The 5,512-nt window shown below is 38.8% G+C and overlaps 1 protein-coding gene across 1 annotated transcript in view; it reads left to right on the forward strand.

Annotated features, from left to right (window-relative positions):
* The window catches only part of LOC117171152 (protein farnesyltransferase subunit beta), a 114,894-nt gene that overhangs the window by 44,342 nt on the left and 65,040 nt on the right, over positions 1–5,512 (forward strand). The gene's annotated exons all lie outside the window — the stretch shown is intronic.

Genomic DNA, 5,512 nt, shown 5'->3' on the forward strand with positions numbered 1-5,512 from the left:
CACGTAATATTTCAAAAAAATAAGTTATTTTGTTTTCAATTACTGAATCTACTAGCGTTTGTTATGGTGACAATGCCTTATAAATATTGCTGTGCAAATTTTGATCTAAGTTTAATTATTTATAGCTTAGCATTATAAATAACATTTTATTCCAAATTAAATTAGAATTGAAATTACGTTCATGGATTGATTTTTTAATTTCGGTTGCGGTTTCTCTGGGATCGAACCAAAGGGCCTATGCTAAAGCCAACGGACGCGTCCTCAGATTCTGTATAGAGGGTCCCTGCTCCAAAGGTTTCTGCTGAATATGATCACAATTATTGACAAGAAGTCACGGGAAATTGTCCACGGATGGTCCCGAAGGAACAACCCCCAAGCGGAGGCATAAAAACCGTGCCGAAAGTTGAACGGCACCTGGGTGAGGTGTCTTAAACGGTGGCACTGGGATATCGGGCGACCTTTCAGAGTATGCAGTCTTATTCTTGCATGCGGGACTCTTCAAGGATGTATAAACTCTTTTTCCAAGTTGCTCTTGGTGCCAACTGTGACACCACCAAACTACCAGAGAGTTATAGATGCGGCTCCAAAAGATCGAACGCAGAGAGCCCCCGACAATAGGTCGATAAGCTGTTTCGATCACCTTAGACCATAAAAATTTTAATACTTTTGAATGGGCATGCTATTTTGAGTGGGCATGCTCCTTGGTGCGAGAAACATACACAGCTCTCGCACTTTTCGCACGAACTTCAGCGGAATATTCCTGATGACCTCCAGAAAAGAGGTTATATCGTCGTGTGCAAAAAGACTATGCCCTCATTTGCTTTTAACATTTAAAAGACATAAAAAGACATTAAAAAGAGAAAAGGAAAAAGAAAAGGGAAAACATAAAAAAGAGAAAAACATAAAAAGACATTAAAAAGAGACAAAAAGTAGATCTTCTACCTTACGGCAGTCATAACAAGCCAGCAACAGAAGAAGGGGCGCGACACTGAGAGCAACCGTTGGAAGGCATCCAATAGACGAAAAGCGATGCTTCAGGACCCAAAGAAACAATATCTAGGTTTTTTTCAAGCCTGAAGATCTGGCTGAACTGGACGAACCAAAAGGCGAATGTGTCAACTCAGGACAAAGATGGGCTGAGCAAAACAGCACGCGTCTCGCATGCATTGTGTCGTTAACTACATAACATCTGGCAGAAATTTTACCGCCAAGGTTCGACAGTTCGCGCGCGAACTTTGAATCCTTCATCACACACTCAACAAGTTAAAGCTCTCTGAACTGGAGGACCATCAATTTTAGTGTGTATAAAGTGTGCATCTGTGTATGCAGCTATAACCTTGGCGGATTTAGAACGTTAAAAAACTACTAATCGCTACCAATGGTTGTTGTAGGGATGTACAGTAGAGGGGGTCAGAAAAGTAGCTTTTTTCAAAAATGTGTTTGGTTTTTGAATGATTGAAATGTACCGTAATTTACCTACGTATCTCCTATCATCGTATATGTTCTGTTTGCAGGCATAATGAGTATAGAAATGATGAAGTTTATTCAGTTTACAGCTTGTTTAATAAAAAAACGTCCAAAAGCCAATAAAGTCACAACCTTAAAATAAATTTAGGCCGAAAAGAGGTGCCACATGCAAAGGAAAAAAAAGAAATGCATGGGATTTGGTTCATTTTTGCCCTTTTTGCTAATATCTTCTTTTAAGCTTTAACCGAAGTGAAGTTAGCTGATAGTTGAAGTGAAAATACTTAATATAATGTTTAAGCGATTGTTATTTTTTAACTTCCGTAACATATCTTAAAATCGTAGAGTCAAATTCCAAAAAAATTCTTACCACTCAGGCCACCGCAAAATCTTGTTTGCTTTTAAAGCCAATTATCAGTTGAAGGAAGCGCAGTTTTCCGAAGATGGCTTTGTGGCAGACTGCTTCACCAACGTCACTCCCTGAAGCCCCCGCTACTGCCTTCCCGAGGCTCTCTATGGCCTATAAATGACAGGGCAGGTCACTGAGAACTAGTGGTGAAGTCCCTCTAACGGCTAATTGGTGCAGGTTTTCTTCCGCTTCATGTGATTGATGTTCAGTCCCTTTTTTCCCCTCCACGAAAACATCTACGTGTATTCTTTGGTATTGAATTGAATTTTCGGCCCGATGAAGCGATGAAACTCCAGACCCTTTTCCTTGCGTGGAAGGGCTGTAGAAATCATCCTTCAGGCACGCAAGGAAAAGGGTTAATCATTTTATTTTTTTAAATTCATTATTATTTATTATTATTTTTATTAATCATTGTATTATTTCATTAAATAGTAAATAAAAATGGAAACTACTTTCCCAATACAGTTATATAGAAAAAATTTGTTTTTATGATGATATTAGCAAAAGAGGGCAAAAATGGACCGAATCCCTTGTTTTCTCCTGAGCAGTTAACGAAGTGAAGTTAGCCAGTGGCTGAAGTGCAAATACCTAATATCTAACTTCCGTTTTAGATTGGGACCTTTACCTTTATTTCTATACCCCTTATTGCTGCAAACAGAACATACACGATTATAGGAGATACGTAGCTAATTCACGGTACATATTAATAATTTTAAAATGTAGGGCTTGCCCTAAATATTAATATTTTTTAACCGAGCTTGGTATTCAACTGTTTCAGACCGAAAGACATCGGAAAATGTGTGGGCCGCCAACATTTTCGAAAAAAAAACACTTTTCTACTCCTCCTAACGTACAGTGCCCCTCCAGAAGATAGGCACTTGTCTGACCCTAAGAATTACAGTTCAATAATGTGAACAATTCCTGAAAATAAAACCAAAAATCTAACGACCAAATTTTGACAAACACCCTAAAATGAGGTTATGATATCATCTACATAACGGAAATAGAATGGAAGTTCGAATGAAAAATTGCAAAACTTCCATTTGAACTTCCATTCTATTTCCATTTTCATTCCTATTTCGTACGACAATTTTACCAGATCATCGTATTGAGCTTTTCGTAGACTGTGGCCACATATCTCTTGGTCATGAAACATGCTTATGCCTAAAATTATACCGCGCTTCCGCTTGCAGCGGGTGCAATTTTGTAAAATGCTACTTGCTGCCAGTAAAATCCTGCGGTTGTTCTTATGCGAAAAGTGTAACAATATATGTGTGTGCGTGAAAGTGCGTGTGTAATTCAGCATTTCCTTATCTATGTTCCTAACCTATGTCCCTTTATCTGTTTTCGAGAATGGATACCGATTACACGATTTTGTGCTATTTCTCTTTTGGCTCTACGCACCTCTCTGTTCCAAATTCTTCCGCTCACAACTTACCTACGTTTTGTACCCAATTCGTTTGCCTTGCTCACGACTGTTTCTCACGCCACACACACTACTTAACCTTCATGAAAAGGAAAACCGATCTCCTGGAACCGTCATCCTCATCTTACAACTCTTCTTGCCTCACAATTATTGTGTACAGTACTTTCCCTATTCTCTTTCCCTAAATTCTTATGTATCAGCCTTCCGATTGACATTCCACTCGACTCATCTTTCGCACAACCTCCAATTGTATGTTCCAGTCTGGCTTCTCCTCTGTTGCACAACTTGCATGATTTTTTCCCTCATCCAACCAGTATCTGTTCCGCCCCTCCATGTTCCCACATCTAGTACTCGCTATTACATTTTGGCTTCCCTTTTCTCCTTTTTTCTGAAATATTTTGCCCTCCCTTCCACTCTCAACCACTAATCTCTAGCATTGTATTTTGACTGCATTATCCTTTCATATAACTACGGTAATTCCGTTGGGTTGTCCTTCTCTCTCCGAAGTAACCGCAGTTTTTGTTCCCTCTTATGCCTTCTCTTGACTCCCGCCCCTGCCAGCCCATTTATTCTAAAGTATCTCTTCCCTTCCACCGCCCTTGCCCTTAACCCCTGTCATTTTCCTTTGCTAATACACATTCTTTCACCAGCACTCGATTCTCACTTTCCCTCGCTTTGTCTTCAAACGTACATGCTCTTTCTATCGGACTTTCCCTTATTTTAAATCCATCCACTTTTTCTCTGAATAAGTATCATGGATTGTATTTTCCCAACGCCAAGAACCACCTCAAGTATTTCTCCTTCACTATCTCCAACCCTTCATACTCTCTCTCTCTCTCTCTATCCCCAGATCTTCACAAAATAAAACATTACACTTGCTACCAGTGAATCAAACATCCTTACTCTCCTTCTAAAATCATGCTTCAACACTTTTTTACAATTGCGTCATACTTTTTTCATAACCGCTGACGCCCTTTTTTATTCTCTCTTTTACATGCGCGCCCTTTCTTTATGTTTCTTAACAAGAAAACTTTTTCTCTTATCAGTTTCCATACTTATTCCATATCCTTTCTACCTCATTTTCTGAATCTTAAGATCTTGGACTTTCACACATTTAGGATAAGCTTCTTACCCTACAAGTACCTTTCGAGCCTTCTCATCATTCCCTTTAGCGCTTCTTCCTTTTCCACTAATAGAACAATATATTCAGCATATGCTAGCGTTCTAAACCTCTTTCCACCGACTACTGCTCGCTTTTTTATATCTTTTTGTTATTTTTCCTCTATATCTGAAATCAATACTGCGAATAGCATCAGGTTTAGTGGGCACTTTGCTGCAGTCCCCTATCTGACAGAATACCTCCGCCTGTTTCATGCCCTTTTACACCCTGTTTTTCGTTTCACAATAAATCTCTTTTATCCTCTCGATTAGACCTTTCTCTACTGCCTTTTTTTTTGTAACTACCATAGTGATTTTCTGTCTACTGACAGAAAAGCTCCCTTCAGATCTGTGAAAAAAGCGCAGATTTTTCCTTTCTCCTTTGAGAACTCTGTATCTACTACATGTTGTAATACATAAATTTTATCTGTGTTGCTACCTTTACGAAAACCTGCCTTCGTGCTTCCAAGAAGCCCTCTACTCTCAACATCTTTGTTCTTTCTCTCTGCCAAGATCATCGCGTAAACCTTTTATCTCGTATTGAGAAGCATACTCCCATTCTATTTTTCTACATTATCCTTATCTCCCTTCTTGTGCACTGCTGCAATAAAACCTTCTCTCTATTCTTCCGAAAAGCCCTTTCCTTTCCAAACCTTCTTGATAGTCCTTTTTAATTTAACCTTTGCCGCTTCCCCTCCAAATGTCCACGCTTCGTTCACTATTCCATCTTTCTGTGCTGTTTTCCCTTTCTTCAACTTTTGAATTTGGCACTTTATTACTCTATCACTCAACTCCTTGTCTACTTTGTCCTCTTTCTCCCTCTTACGGTTTAAAAGTAGTTCAAAATTTCTTCCCCCATTTTATTGCTGATTTCTTCTCTTCTTTTCCAGAACTTATTTATGAATTTCTATACCTCTGCCTCTGATTTTATGTCTTTTATTTCGTCATCTAACTCTATTTATTTGCTTTTTCATCTTGCATAACTGTATGAACCGCTTCTTATCCTGTACTTACTGTGCGATACCAACTTTCTCTCTTTTTCACTCCTTCTATAT

The sequence above is a fragment of the Belonocnema kinseyi genome, chromosome 4, assembly GCF_010883055.1.
Source record: "Belonocnema kinseyi isolate 2016_QV_RU_SX_M_011 chromosome 4, B_treatae_v1, whole genome shotgun sequence".
In the NCBI taxonomy this organism is placed as follows: domain Eukaryota; kingdom Metazoa; phylum Arthropoda; class Insecta; order Hymenoptera; family Cynipidae; genus Belonocnema; species Belonocnema kinseyi.